The sequence below is a fragment of the Theropithecus gelada genome, chromosome 14, assembly GCF_003255815.1.
Source record: "Theropithecus gelada isolate Dixy chromosome 14, Tgel_1.0, whole genome shotgun sequence".
Lineage (NCBI taxonomy): Eukaryota > Metazoa > Chordata > Mammalia > Primates > Cercopithecidae > Theropithecus > Theropithecus gelada.
The window spans coordinates 67,690,304-67,704,714 of NC_037682.1; positions in this window are offsets into that span (position 1 = coordinate 67,690,304).

Sequence of the window (14,411 nt, forward strand, 5' to 3'; positions counted from 1 at the left end):
CAAAAAATGAGAGCCAAAGCTGCACGGACTCAAGTCCTAGGCTGCACACCTCACAAGCATCACTTCTGCTGCATTCTGTTGGTCAAAGCGAGTCACAACCCAGCAGATTCAGGGAGTAAGGAATAGGATCCCCCTCTGGATGGGAGGAGCAGCAATGTCATATTACAAAAGGGTGTGGTCACATGCAGGGATTCTTACTGCCATGTTTGCAAACAATCCACCAAAAATTAAAAACTAAAAGCCTGAAGCACAACCACTGCCCACCCCAGGCACACACACCCTGGAATTCCCTGTGTGACCATGGCATCACCACTGTGTATCCCAAGGATCCCAGCTCAGCCCTGCATCTCTGCCCTGTCTCCCTCTCGCTCTCCCGCATTGATCCCTCATGCAGAGCCACAGTGAGCTGTCTAAAACACAAAGCTGACTGCATCATTCCCTACTAGCATCCTTCCATGACCCTCCATTGCTCCTAGGATAGGGTTTGGACCAGTCTGAATCCACAGGATCAGGATCCAGCAGGAACCAGAGGATAATTTGAGGAGGGTTTAAAAAGGAACCATTTTTTGAAGTGTGTGCACTGTTTCCACCCTGAGGCCTGGAAGGATGAATGGAAGCAGCAGTTCCTGAACCAGGAAGACTCCTGTGTGGGGGCCATTGTTGGTCAAAGGGCATGAGCAGGTCTGGTGACCCTGCAAGGGAGGAGCCAGGAGCAAGCATTCCCACCTCATTCTCCTTCCTCCATTCAGTCTGCTGCCAAGTTCCCCACTGACTGAGCCCAACTAGAAGCTGCAGGGAAGGAGGGCCTGTGGCTGCAGTCCAGGCATGTAGGCCTCCTGTGAAAGGGAGAAAGGCAAAGACAGGCAGAGTTGATCTGGAGGGGTCAACGGAAGACGGAACACGTCCACCTCCAAGCCCGAGCTTCCCAGCCTGCCATTTGCCACTCTCCAGCATCTGGCCCAGCCTGTCTATCCTCATCTCTCTTCCTCCCTTACTCCATGCTCCCATCACTCGGAACCATTTGCATTTCTTTGTGCCAGCTACAGTGTCTCACCTCTGAGCTTTTGCCCATGATGTCGGATGCCATGGAATGCCATCTCCTCCCCATTATCTCCCCTTTGTCTGGATAATGCCTACTCATCCTCCAATACTGATTTTATCTGTGCAAAAAAGTCTTCCCCAGTGCCTCTGATTGCGAGGGGTTTCCTCTGGCTTCTCCAGACTTTCTGTTCCTCTGCCATAGCCCTTAGCACCCTGGGGAGGAGGTGTTGCTGTCCAGGTAAATGCTGCGCCAATGCCCTTGCCTCTAGTGCCCTCCCTCCAGCCTACCCACAAACAGGACCTGCATCCTGTCTCACAAATAAAACTTAGAACTCTCTAAGTGGTCTCCAGTGCCTCAGGATAATGCCTAAACTCCTCAGCCTGGCATTCAATGCCTTTATCATCTGCCCTCTAGACCCCACCAGCCTCACCTCTGGACCCTCTCCCCTTGCCACCAGTCACTCCCGCCCCCTTGCTGCTCTCTCAGTATACTCTGCTCTTGCACTGGCTTATTTATGGGCACACCGTTCCCTTCCTCCTGGAACACTCTTTCTTCTTGGTCCGGTCAGCGTCACTCACTCGCAAAGATCGCCTCCTTTGTCAAACCTCATCCTACCCTTCAACCCTCAAACTCTGCCCTTTGCCCTGCATCAGCCCTCTTTTGCACTATCTTCGGGGATGAAAGGGTCATAGTTATTCATAGGTGAGTGGACTTCTCTGTCTCCCAGTGGACTGGGAACCCCCTTAGGCCCTTATCCATGGTGCCTTCAGCCCCATTCGACCCAGCTCCACCGCCAGCACAGGACCTCAGCATCCCCAGTGAGAGGGAGTTGGTTGAGTAAATTAATTCTCACATGTGTGCTTCCTCTCAATCCCACCCACATGAGGCCTGGGGCAGGGATCAGGGGAAGGAGACCCAGGCCTTGCCTCTGAGGTGATTAAATTAGTTGTCTATCACTGCATGACAGATCACTCCAAAGCTTGGCTGCTTTAAACAACAAATCCTCATCGACTCTCGGTTTCTGGGGGTCAGGTGTCTGGGAATGGCTTACTAGAGTGGTTCTGGCTTAGGGTTTCTCATAAGGTTGCAGCCAGGCTGGGACTGGGCCCGGAGCTGTGGTCTCTGAAGGCCTGAGTGGGACTGCAGGACCGGCTTCCAGGCCTACTTGTGTGGCTGTTGGCAGGAGGCTTCGTTGTTTGCTATGTGGGCCTCTCCACAGCACTGCCAATGACATGGATGGCTTCTCCCAGAGTGAGTGAGTCAAGAGAAAGAGAGAGGCCACACTGCCTTTTATGACCTGGTCTCTGAGTCTCACACTATCAATTCCACCTTACTCTCTTGGTTAGATGTGAGTCACTAAGTCCAGTCCACACTCCATACAAGGGTGTGAATACCTGGGGGTGGGATCCCTGGGTGCCAGCTTGGAGGCTGGCTGCTACAGTGATGGTGGATGAGCTTCAGAGGCTAGACTGTACCACACCGATGCTGTTTACTTCTGCACAAGGCAGCTTGCCTTGGAGGACAAAGACTGAGCTAGCCATATAAAGGGGACCCAGAGGGGTGGGAGCAACAGCTTGAGCAAAAGCTGCAGGTAGGAAGGATGACTGTGATCCCCCCAGCCTAGGCTAGGATAGAGTACAAGGTGGCCATTAGACAGACGGGTGCCAGGATGGAAGATAGGGGGTGGGGGAGAGGTTTGGCCAGAGGGGAAAAGTCTCTCCTTCTTTCACAGCAACCTTGGAGGCTTCGTGTGAAGACATCAATAGCACAAGATGCAAGGAGTATAGAGCCCTGATCTCAGAAGAGGGCTGCCCAAGGGAGCCATCCAAGCAGGAATATCCATGCTGGACTTTGTGTGTGCAAAAACATGCCCTTTTACTGGCTAAAGCCACTGAGATAGGAGTGTGTTTGTTATTGTAATTGGCCTCCCTGACTAATGTGTCAGGAGCTATCCATGTAAGGACTCAGTTATTAATTTATCACTTCCTAACAATTCTCAGGGGCCCTCAGAGCCTGCCTCAGAGGCCTCACCTTTATGTGGGGAAGGCAACCTCCTCCCCTCCATACATGCACAAATAAAGACAGCAGAGGATGGCAGGATGAGTCAGGCATGGTAGAGAAGGTCAGCAGAGGATGGCAGGATGAGTCAGGCATGGTAGAGAAGGTCAGAGGCCCTCAAGTAATGGGGACAGTTGGAGTCTCCTCTGGAAATCAGCCTGCACTTTGACCTGGGGAGAAGTTCTCAGACATTATTTCCCAAGGGGACAAAGGGCCTGCTGAGGCACAGTCCCTCTGATACTGCTTTATGGTGACTTGGCCAGGGGTTGGCCAGTATAGCACAGCCAGCAGCCACGTGGCAGGCACAAGGCTGCAAGTGCAAGTCAGGTCCACTTGCTCAGTCTCAGCTCCCAAGGGGACTGTGCTTTGTGAGGGCTCAGAAGCAGGAAAGAGGGAGGAGGGCATCCAGATGGAAATTGTTGAGTGAGCAAAGGCAGAGGGGAGGGAAAGTGTGGGGCACACCTTAGCAATAGCTGCAGGTGTGATTCAGGGTGCAAGGGTGAGTTTCAAAGAAAAGGAGGTTAGAGGTAGGTCTCTTTTCAGAAAACTTTTATTGAGTCCTTGCTATGTGCCAAGTGCTGCGGACAGAGTGGCGACCAAGCTGGATTGGGTACCTGGCTTTCCCTTGTCTACTGACTAGTGGAAGCCAAATGTCCAGTCAAGGAGTCAGGAATTTCTCCCAAAGGTAGGGAGGAACCCTGGAAAGTCCTTGAGCTGATGTAGGTCAAGGGCCAGGCCACGTGGGCAAAAAATGCCTTAGGTTGAACTGGGCATTTGTCTTAATGACCTCACAGAAGGGCAGAGTCAGCACCCTGAGCCATTTACTGAGGACCTACTATGTGCTAGGCTCTGAATGGGATGCTCTACATGTTTTATGTCAAAGATACCCACAGTAACCTCTTTATAATAGATGAAGTTCGTTTGTCAGAAAGGTTAAAGGACTTTCTGGAATTCTGGCCCCAAGATGTGGACTGCCTGCCCAGACAGCTATCACATGCTCCTCACATTCTGCCAGGTTCTGGCCTCAGACCCAGCAGATGGCACAATGGAAATGGCAGAGGCTGGAGAGCCAGCTGGGCTGCGTGACCCCGTGCAAGTCAGGTCCAGTTGCTGAGTCTCAGTTTCTTCACTTGTAAATGGTCTTTCCACAAATGGGTGTTCAATAAATGCCAGTTCTTCCTCCCTCTCCCCCTTTATAAATTCCGGGAAATGATTTTTGAAATACCTGTGAGTGTGTGTGTCTATCACAAATGAGGTTCGGGCATTTCTTAGACTCTAGAGTCCCTTCAACCCCTGCTGGAAAACCAACCTGAGTGTTTCCTTTTTCAACAGTTGAACGGGTGCACATTCGGTCACATCTTTAGCAACAGGGTGAAGAGGAAATGATGGCAGGCAGCTCGTTTCTGGCAGCCCCTTTTAGCTTTTTTTTTTTTTTTTTTTTGATACAGCGTCTTGCTCTGTTGCCCGGGCTGGAGTGCAGTGGTGCAATCTCGGACCACTGCAACTTCCGCCTCCCGAGTTCAAGTGATTCTCCTGCCTCAGCCTCCCAAGTAGCTGGGATTTCAGGTGCATGCCATCACGCCCAGCTAATTTTTTGTATTTTTAGTAGAGATGGAGTTTCACCATGTTGGCCAGGCTGGTCTCGAACTCCTGACCTCAAGTGATCCGCCTGCCTTGGCCTCCCAAAGTGCTGGGATTATAGGCTTGAGCCACTTTGCCCAGCGTCAGCCTCTTTTAAAGCAGACCTTAAAAGAACAAAAAACAGCCCCAAAATCCTGTCCCTATCAATAACATGTCAATGATTAAAGATCAAAAAAGCCCCTCCTCTAAAAAAAAAAAAAAAAAAAAAAAATAGTAAAATTGTCAAAAGCCTGCATTTGGGGATGCCCTAGGTCAATGCTTCTTGAAATGTCTCTGGCAAAGGACCAGATTTTTGGTTTTTGCTTTTTTTCCCAATCCTTCATGGACCTATCCATTTTATAAGACACAATATAAGTTACTAGAAAGGTGAGAAAAGAAAACCAAGACATAGTATGACGTTTTATTATTAGTTTCAACAGACATAAAATTACTGTGCCACATTGCTCTGAAGTTTCTGAACAGTTCCACTCCATTTCTGTAATTATTTTGTCAGGAACCAGTAACAAGCTGTTCATGGATGTGCGCTGGTCTCCAGACCACACTGGAGTAACACAGCACTGCCCTGGAACTCTTTGTTGTGACTAACTGCTGGCATTGTAAGGTTGTTGCGAGTTAAGAAACACAAAACTAACTGGTGAATTGCAAAGTGCTGTACACTAATTGGTTAGGGATGTCATCTTAGCCACTTTCACTCAGGTAAGCTGAGAAGGCTGCTAGAAGGGCAGGGCTTGCCAGAAGTCACATAGCTGGTAAGTGGCAGATGCAGAACTGGCCTCCCAGTTCTCACCCAGTGCCCTTTCCACTCTGCCTTGGGCAGTGGATACGAGGACGTGTCCCCAGGTGCATTTTCAAGGAAGAACTCCATTCCCAGCTGCAGGAAGTCCCGTCTGCCCCTTCTGAGATCACCCCCACTGCAGAGAGCTGTCTCTGCAAGGGTATACAGCCCATGACTCAGCCAGCCAGGGTATAAAGGCCGGGCCATGTCAGCCCAGATCAATACAACTCTGATGGACATTTCAGTTTGACTTCTCTCTCCATCCAAATTTGCTGCCTTCCCTTCCTTCTTGCGGTATTGACTCCAAAGGTTCTCTAATAAACATCCTGTAGGCTACACACCATCTCAGAATCCACTTCCTGGAGAACCCAATCTGTGACATCATGCATATTTGAAGAGGTAAATCCCAGTACGAGGCAGGGAGAGGTTAACTAATTTGTCTGCAGTCACACCATTTTTAAGTGGTGGAGCGAGGATTTGAATTCAGATCTGACTGCAAAGGCTGTATTTTTGTCTAATAAAGTGTGACCTGACTACCAGCTTGGGAAACGAAAGAAAGGATCAGGAAAGTTGGATTTAATCTGTAATATTAAAGATAACTCTTATTTATTCAAAATGGCACAGCCATTTTAGAAGACAGTTTGGCAGATTCTCATAAAGTTAAACACAGGCTTACTATACAACTCAGCAATTGTGCTCTTAGGTATTTACCCTACTGATTGGAAAACAAGTCCATATGAAAACCTGCACATGAATGTTTATGGCCACTTTATTCATAATCACCAAAAGCTGGAAGCAACCAAGATGTTCTTCAATAGGTGACTGGATTTTTAAAAAACCTGTGGTTCAATCCATACAATGGAATCCTATTCAGAAATACAGATAACTGAGCTGTAAATTCACACGATAGCATGGATGAATCTTAAGTGCATTTTGCTAAGTGAAAGAAGCCAGACCAAAAAGGCTACATACTGTATGATTTCACTCCTATGACATTCTGGAAAAGGATAACATATAGGGACAAAAAACAGATCAGCTGTAGGGAGCTATGGCTGAGGAAGCACTGGGAACCTTCTAGGATGGTAGAACAAATTCCTATGGTATTATAGTGCTGTCTACTTGATACTATGCATTTGTTAAAAACCACAAGGTAGGCCAGGAGCGGTGGCTCACACCTGTAATCCCAGCATTTTGGGAGGCCAAGGCAGGTAGATCACCTGAGGTCAGGAGTTTGAGACTAGCCTGGCCAACATGGTGAAACCTTGTCTCTACTAAAAATACAAAAATTAGCCAGGCAAGATGGCAGGCACCTATAATCCTAGCTACTCGGGAGACTGAAGCAGGAGAATCACTTGAACCCAGGAAATGGAGGTTGCAGTGAGCCAAGATCATGCTACTGCACTCCAGCCTGGGTAACAAGAGTGAAACTCTATCTAAAAAACAAAACAAAACAAAACAAAACAAAAAAAAACCACGAGGTAAACTTTAAACTTTAATGTATAGAAATTAAACTTTTGCCGGGTGCGGTGGCTCAAGCCTGTAATCCCAGCACTTTGGGAGGCTGAGATGGGCGGATCACAAGGTCAGGAGATCGAGACCATCCTGGCTAACATGGTGAAATCCCATCTCTACTAAAAAATACAAAAAATTAGCCGGGCGAGGTGGCGGGCGCCTGTAGTCCCAGCTACTTGGGAGGCTGAGGCAGGAGAATGGCGTAAACCCAGGAGGCGGAGCTTGCAGTGAGCTTAGATCTGGCCACTGCACCCCAGCTTGGGTGACAGAGCGAGACTCCATCTCAAAAAAAAAAAAAAAAAAAAGAAATTAAACTTTTAGAATCGCCCAAAAAGTTAAGGTATCCTAGGGTAGAATGCAGACTGAGATGATGAAAGAATCTCAACTGTCTTATAAATGTGTGAGAAAACTTCACTGAAGGGAGTGAGAGAACAAAGGGCTGACCTAAGTAACTTTGGGAAAGAATATTTTGGCTGGAAACGGCAAGACTGATGTAAAAATACAATGTCCATAAACACTGCACCATAGTTGGTAAAGCTGAATTTCTCATGGGGGTGCAGGATAACAAGTCTGAAACTACCATATATGTGTTGCAATTGAACACATAAGTAAATAGATGACAAGGGCCAGTTTTCTCACTACTGGAGAAGGTGAATGACTAGAATGATCCATGTGGTAAGGGATTAGAGGGAGACATCAGTATGAACTCATGTTTAGTTTAATACAGACACAGCTGGATAGATACAATTATAAATAGGTGTGCATACATGGGAAATATATGTCTCCTAGCTCTGTCTTCTGAGAGGGACTAGAAACAATGGCACCCCAGTAGCAACTAGCACACCAAGAGCTCAGATCTTGGTTTCTAATACCTTTCTCTAAAAAAAGAATTCCTGGCCGGACATGGTGGCTCATGCCTGTAATCCCAGCACTTTGGGAGGCTGAGGCGGGAGAATCATGAGGTCAGGAGTTCGAGACCAGCCTGGCTAACATGGTGAAACCCTGTCTCTACTAAAAATACAAAAATTAGCCAGGTGTGGGGGCAGGCACCTGTAATCCTAGCTACTCAGGAGGCTGAGGTGGGAGAATTGCTTGAATCCAGGAGGCGGAAGTTGTAGAGAGCCAAGATCGCGCCACTGCCTTCCTGCCTGGGAGACAAGAGCAAAACTCCATCTCAAGATAAATAAATAAATAAAATAAGTAAAAAATAAATATAAATATAAAAAGAATTCCTGAGACACTTAAAGCAATGCCTGACTCTAGGACTGGAGCAGGCAACATGCAAGATGAGCCTGAAAAACCTTGTAGTGCCAGAAAGTAAAGAAGTGCTTTAAAAAAATGATGAGGATATCTCAAAAGGACACAGGGGCCAAACTGAACAAGCTCCCAATGTCCACAGCTGCAACAATTCAAACAATAAAACAAACAACATAGTACTGGGATTATAATCCAAAGTGTAAAATAAATATTCATGAGTACATACTGATATAAATGATTGAATAATAAATAAATGGGAGAGAAGAGACAAATCTCCCTAAGAGAAGAATCCCAAATAACTTCTGTAGATATTCCCCCAAGATGAAGCTCAGCCCTCTCCCAGTTGAACTGGGATGTGCTTAGAGACTTGCTTCCAAGGATAGCATACGGAAAGAGCTGGGTGTGCAGAGAGGGACAGGGAGTAACTTTGTGGTGAAAACACCTAGAAAACATGACTTAACACCAGTGATAAATGTTGATAGTAAGTACACTTGATGTGTTGTGATGAGAATGGCACGTCACTCCTGTGGCCTTCCTCTCCAAACCCCATAACCCCAGTCTAATCAGGAGAAAAACGTCAGATAAATCCATATTGAGGAACAGTCCACAGAACACCTGACCTGTACTTCTCAAAACTAAACGTCATCAAATACAAGGAAAATCTGAGAAACTGTCACAGACCAGAGGAAGCTAAGAAGACATGATATCTAAATGAAATATGCTACCCTAGATGGGATCCTCAAATAGACAGAAGTCACTGGGAAAAACCAGTAAAATTGGAATAAAATAAGGAGTTTGATAGTAATGTGCCAATCTTGCCTTCTTAGTTGTGACAAATGTGCAATAGTTCTGTAAAATGTTACAAAGGGTAACATTTAGGGTGAAGGGTGTATAGGAATTCTCTTTACTATCTGGGCATCTTTTCTGTAAGTCTGAAACTATTCTAAATTGTTTTTTTCTTTTTCTTTTTTTTTTTTTTGAGACGGAGTCTCACTCCGTCGCCCAGGCTGGAGTGCAGTGGCCGGATCTCAGCTCACTGCAAGCTCCGCCTGCTGGGTTTAGCCCATTCTCCTGCCTCAGCCTCCCGAGTAGCTGGGACCACAGGCGCCCGCCACCTTGCCCGGCTAGTTTTTTGTATTTTTTAGTAGAGACGGGGTTTCACCGTGTTAGCCAGGATGGTCTCGATCTCCTGACCTCGTGATCCGCCCGTCTCGGCCTCCCAAAGTGCTGGGATTACAGGCTTGAGCCACTGCGCCCGGCCTTTACAATTAAAAGTATATTTACATTGAGAAAAATTGCTGTGAGATATCCTATTAGGTTTCTGCAGCTGTTATAGCAAATCACCACAAACTTGGTCAGTTAAAACAACAGAAATGTATCGTCTTACAGTTCTGGAGGCAAGGAGTCTGAAATCAGTGGCAATGGTGTCAGTTTGACAAGATGCCAGCAGGGCCACTTCCCTCCAGAGGCTCTAGGGGAGAATCTGTTTCCTTAACTTGTCCAGCTTCTAGAGCTACTTTCCTTGGCTCAAGGGCCCTTCCTCCATCTCCACAGGTAGCAGCATCTTCAAATCTTTCTCTCCGCTTCCATCATCACATCATCTTCTGCCCTCTGTGTCTTGTAGAATCTCTCTCTGCTTCCCTCTTATGAACATGTAATGGCATTCAGAGCCTGTCCATATCACCCAGGGTAAGCTCCTATCTCAAGATCCTCAACATAATCACATCTGCAGAGCTCCCTCAACCTTTTTTTTGCCATGTAAGCTAACATCCACAGGTTCTAGCGACTAGGATGTAGATATCCTTTGGGGGGGCCATTTTTCAGCCTACCACAGATGCTCAGCAAGTTCTTCATTCTCTCTGAGACTCAGGTACCTCATCTGCAAGTGATATATGCAAATGTGAAGTAAATTAGGAGGTCTGATCTGCCACTGGACTGGTAGAAGGGGAAGGCAGGAGCCTGAAGAGCCCCTTGTCTTGGGCAAATGAGACCTGACACTGCTCCTCTCTTCCCCATGTGTTCCTCCCCTCCACACTGGCCATGTCCTCATGGTAGTATAAGCAAAGAAATCTGGGACTCAGGATCCTAAGTCCTGAGTTCAAGTCCCAGTCCTGTCAGCAACTTGCAGCATGTCCTCGGGTAAGTCGCTTTCTATATCTGGAGTATACAGTGATTCTACAAAACATATATATGTTAATTCTGCCCTGGGAAAAGGGCTGGAGAGGGACTACTGAGATCCATCTTGCCCTGAGAAGTCATAATTATGGGATGTTTATATTTCTGGCATCTTCCCTTTGACTAAAGGATCTGGGTCCCTCCTAGTAACTAGAGCCCAGTGGAAGCAGCAATGCTTAGTAATGATAGTAATGGCAGTAATGGTAAAGGTTTAGGCACTGTGGCTTGTGGGAGAGAGAATAGGGGAGGGAAGAGCCTCCTGTTTCTTACTTGCTTCTGCCAAGGCCCCATTAGTCTAGACTAGGGGTGAGCAAGCTACAACCTCTGTTTGAATGACTGTGGGCTAAGAATGGTGTCAGTTTGACAAGGTGCCAGTAGGACCACTTCCCTCCAGAGGCTCTAGGGGAGAATCTTTACAGATGAACATTTGAAATCAATGTAATGATAGGAAACACTAACTTTGAGCCCTAGTGAACTGAAATGTCATCTTCCAAAAAAGAATTTCGTTATTCTTATTAGAAGACGTATGTTACAAAAAAATTATACTCAATTATTTACTTTGGGTTTACAGTTAAAATTTTGTAGCCTATGTACCCTAGAACTTAAAGTATAATAATAAAAAAAAAATTTGTAGCCAGGTGTGATGTCATGCACCTTAGTCCCAGCTATTCTGGAGGCTGAGGCAGGAGGATCGCTCGAGCCCAGGAGTTCTGGGCTGTAGTGTGCTATGCCAATTGTGTGTTCACACTCAGTTCAGCATCAATATGGTGACTTCCTGGGAGCAAGGGACCACTAGGTTGCCTAAGGAGGGGTAAACCAGCCCAGGTCAGAAATGGAACAGGTCAAAACTCCTGTGCTGATTAGTAGTGGGATCACACCTGTGAATAGCCACTGCACTCCAGCCTGGGCAACTTCATGAGATCCCATCACTTTAAAAAAAAAAAACAAAAAAAAACAGGCAGGGCATGGTGGCTCATGCCTGTAATCCTAGCACTTTGGGAGGCCTAGGTGGGCAGATTGACCGATCTCAGGAGTTAAAGACCAGCCTGGGCAACAGGGTGAAACACCACCTCTACTAAAATTCAAAAAAAATTAGCTGGGCGTGGCAGTGGCCGCCCGTAGTCCCAGCTACTTGGGACACTGAGGCAGGAGAATTGCTGGAACCCAGGAGGCGGAGGTTGCAGTGAGCCGAGATTACGCCACTGCACTCCAGCCCAGGCAACAGAGTGAGACTCCATCTCTAACAACAACAATAACAACAACAAATATCTTGTAGAAACACATTTCATCGCTTGTTATATGAATACCTGCATAATATCCTGGACTTTGCCTTTTGGCCTGCAAGCCTCTATCAGCCCCCAGTTAATGAGTTGTCCTATCTTCCACCTCAAATCTGTCTTAAGCCATCCACTTTCCACTTTGCAGCCAGAAGGATCTTTCCAGTGTAAGTCTGACCATACCATTCCCCTGATTCAAACTTCCCAGTGGTCTATCTGTCCAGCTCCTTGGCTGGCATACAGCCCTCGCAGTCTGGTTTCTGTCTTCCTTCCCAGCCACTCTCTACCCAGTCATGTTGAACTTCCAGTTCTCTAGGGCACCTTGCTTCTCCCAGGACCAGCATTTTACACAAGCTGTTCCCTCTGCCTAAGATGCTGTTTACTACCCAAATTCAATTCCTTCTTGGTCTTTTAAGTCATTTTAGACATTAACTCCACCAGAAAGCCATGCCTGATCCAACCTCCCTCCAGGCTGTGAGGTGCCTCCTCTGGGTTTCCATAGTTCCCTGCTTCCTTCCAGCTTAGCATTGATCACACTTCTGTTTTTTGGTGGTGGTTTTGTTGTTGTTGTTGTTTTTTGTTTTTGTTTTTGTTTTAGATAAAGTTTCGCTCTTGCTGCCCAGGTTGGAATGCAATGGCGTGATCTTGGCTCACCGCAACCTCTGCCTCCCGGGTTCGAGGGATTCTTCTGCCTTAGCCTCCTGAGTAGCTAGGATTACAGGCATGCGCCACCACACCCAGCTAATTTTTGTATTTTTAGTAGAGACTGGGTTTCTCCATGTTGGTCAGGCTGGTCTCAAACTCCCGACCCCGGGTGATCCATCCACCTTGGCCTCCAGAAGTGCTGGATTACAGGCATGAGCCACCGCACCTGACCTTGATCACACTTTTAAAATGTCTATGGCCTCCACCAGACTGGGAGCCCCTCAGAGCCGAGGTTGGTCTGTTTATGCACTGATGTCCCCACTTCCCAGTGGCAAGGCTCCTGCTAGCTCCTACACTTTGGGGGAGGGAGCAGGAGCTGGGTGTCAGGAGGCCCAGTTCATTTCCTTTCCTGGACTGCAGTCCCTCATCTGTATGATGAAGACTGAAGGCCCCCGGCTGATCCTGTAAGGACTGGGAGTGAAAATTTGGGGGTAGGGACAGTAGTTGAGCTCCCAGACACCCTTATCAGTCCTCTATAGGCAACCCCAGATAGACATGAGACTGGGCTCTGCAACAGGCGTGATCTGGGCCATTCCAACCAAAGGTCAGTCCTCAGTAGCCAGCTGCAACTGGCCTGGCCCTGGACCCTGCCTGCCCATCCCCCTACCCTTTCCTCCCCTGAGACCCAGGAATAAAAAGGATCTTGGCTGTCCATACTTCTGGCGTGGGCTCAGGAACATGTATGCAGACATGTGTGTATGTCTATGGCTATGCTTCTGCAAGAGCATCTATATGTGTGTATGGGCTTGTGTGAAAGCATGTACACACCTGTGCATGAGTCCGTGGGTGCATGTCACTGCACCAGTGTGTGTGCTCCACAAGCATAGTTAAGCAAGTATGCCCCTGTGCCCCCATGTGTCTGAGTGTGCATGGCTATGGGTGTGACTCCGTGCATGTTTATCGGCAGGCATTGAGAGGAGACGGGAGAGTCAGCCCTCTTCAGCCCTACCAAACGATGACATCTGGTTCTTTGGGATTCCCCTAACCCTGTTCCCTGCCCTCATACTCCAATGCTCTCACTTGAGTGACCAGCTTCTGGCATCCAGTCTAGAGGGACTCTCCCCTCTTCGCTCATCAATTCAGTGCTTTGCAGGGAGATCTAGAATCCTGAAATAACCAGGATGAATCTAAGGGTGGTGAAGTGGACACTGGAATGCTCCACAAAGTTCCCTTTTACCATTCTGTGTACACCATTCTATTGGCTTTTCTTGCTAACCACCTAACTATGCAACTCTCCTGGCTTGCCTGGTACTACTGAAGACACTTTTTCCCATGTGCAGAGAGGATGTTAAATGTCTGGGAGTTACATTACCCCATTCTCCCCTCAGGTGACCCTCAGACTAAATGGCGAAAGGCACCTGCCTTGCTTTCCATTGGAACAAACTCTGGAGCAAAAGCCACCCCCGGAGCTCCCCTGAGGGATCAGGCTGAGGTTGCACTGAACTTGAGTCACAAGTTTGCTTAGCTTTTCCCCTCCCCTGCCCTGCTTCCCCAACTCCCTCTTTAGATTCTCCCACAGGCATTTCCTTCACAAACCAGTAATCTCAAGGTCGGCTTCCAGGGAACCAACTTAAGACAGAGATGATGAGCCTAGAAACCATGAACCCAGACTATCTTCCTGCACCACCAATATACAAAGAGGACACTGAGGCTCAGAAAGGGGGTGTCTATCTACAGAGGCCCCCTCTTTGCATGCTATACTTGCCCCCTTCATCTCCAACACCCACCTTACCACCACCTCCCCTGCAGGCCTCAGGTCCTCTCTGCAATGCCCTCAATATCCTTGGGTTAGAAAAGTTTCTTGAGCCTGCTTGGATCTCCCAATCCTGGGGGTGCCCGCTTATCTCTCCTTGGAGAGTGAAGCACTCAGGATTGAAAAACAAAACAAAAACAAAACAAAACAAAAAAAACAGAGAGAAATAGAGTTCTGAAGATGGGGATCAGCAAGGCAAGCATTCCTCTGCCAATG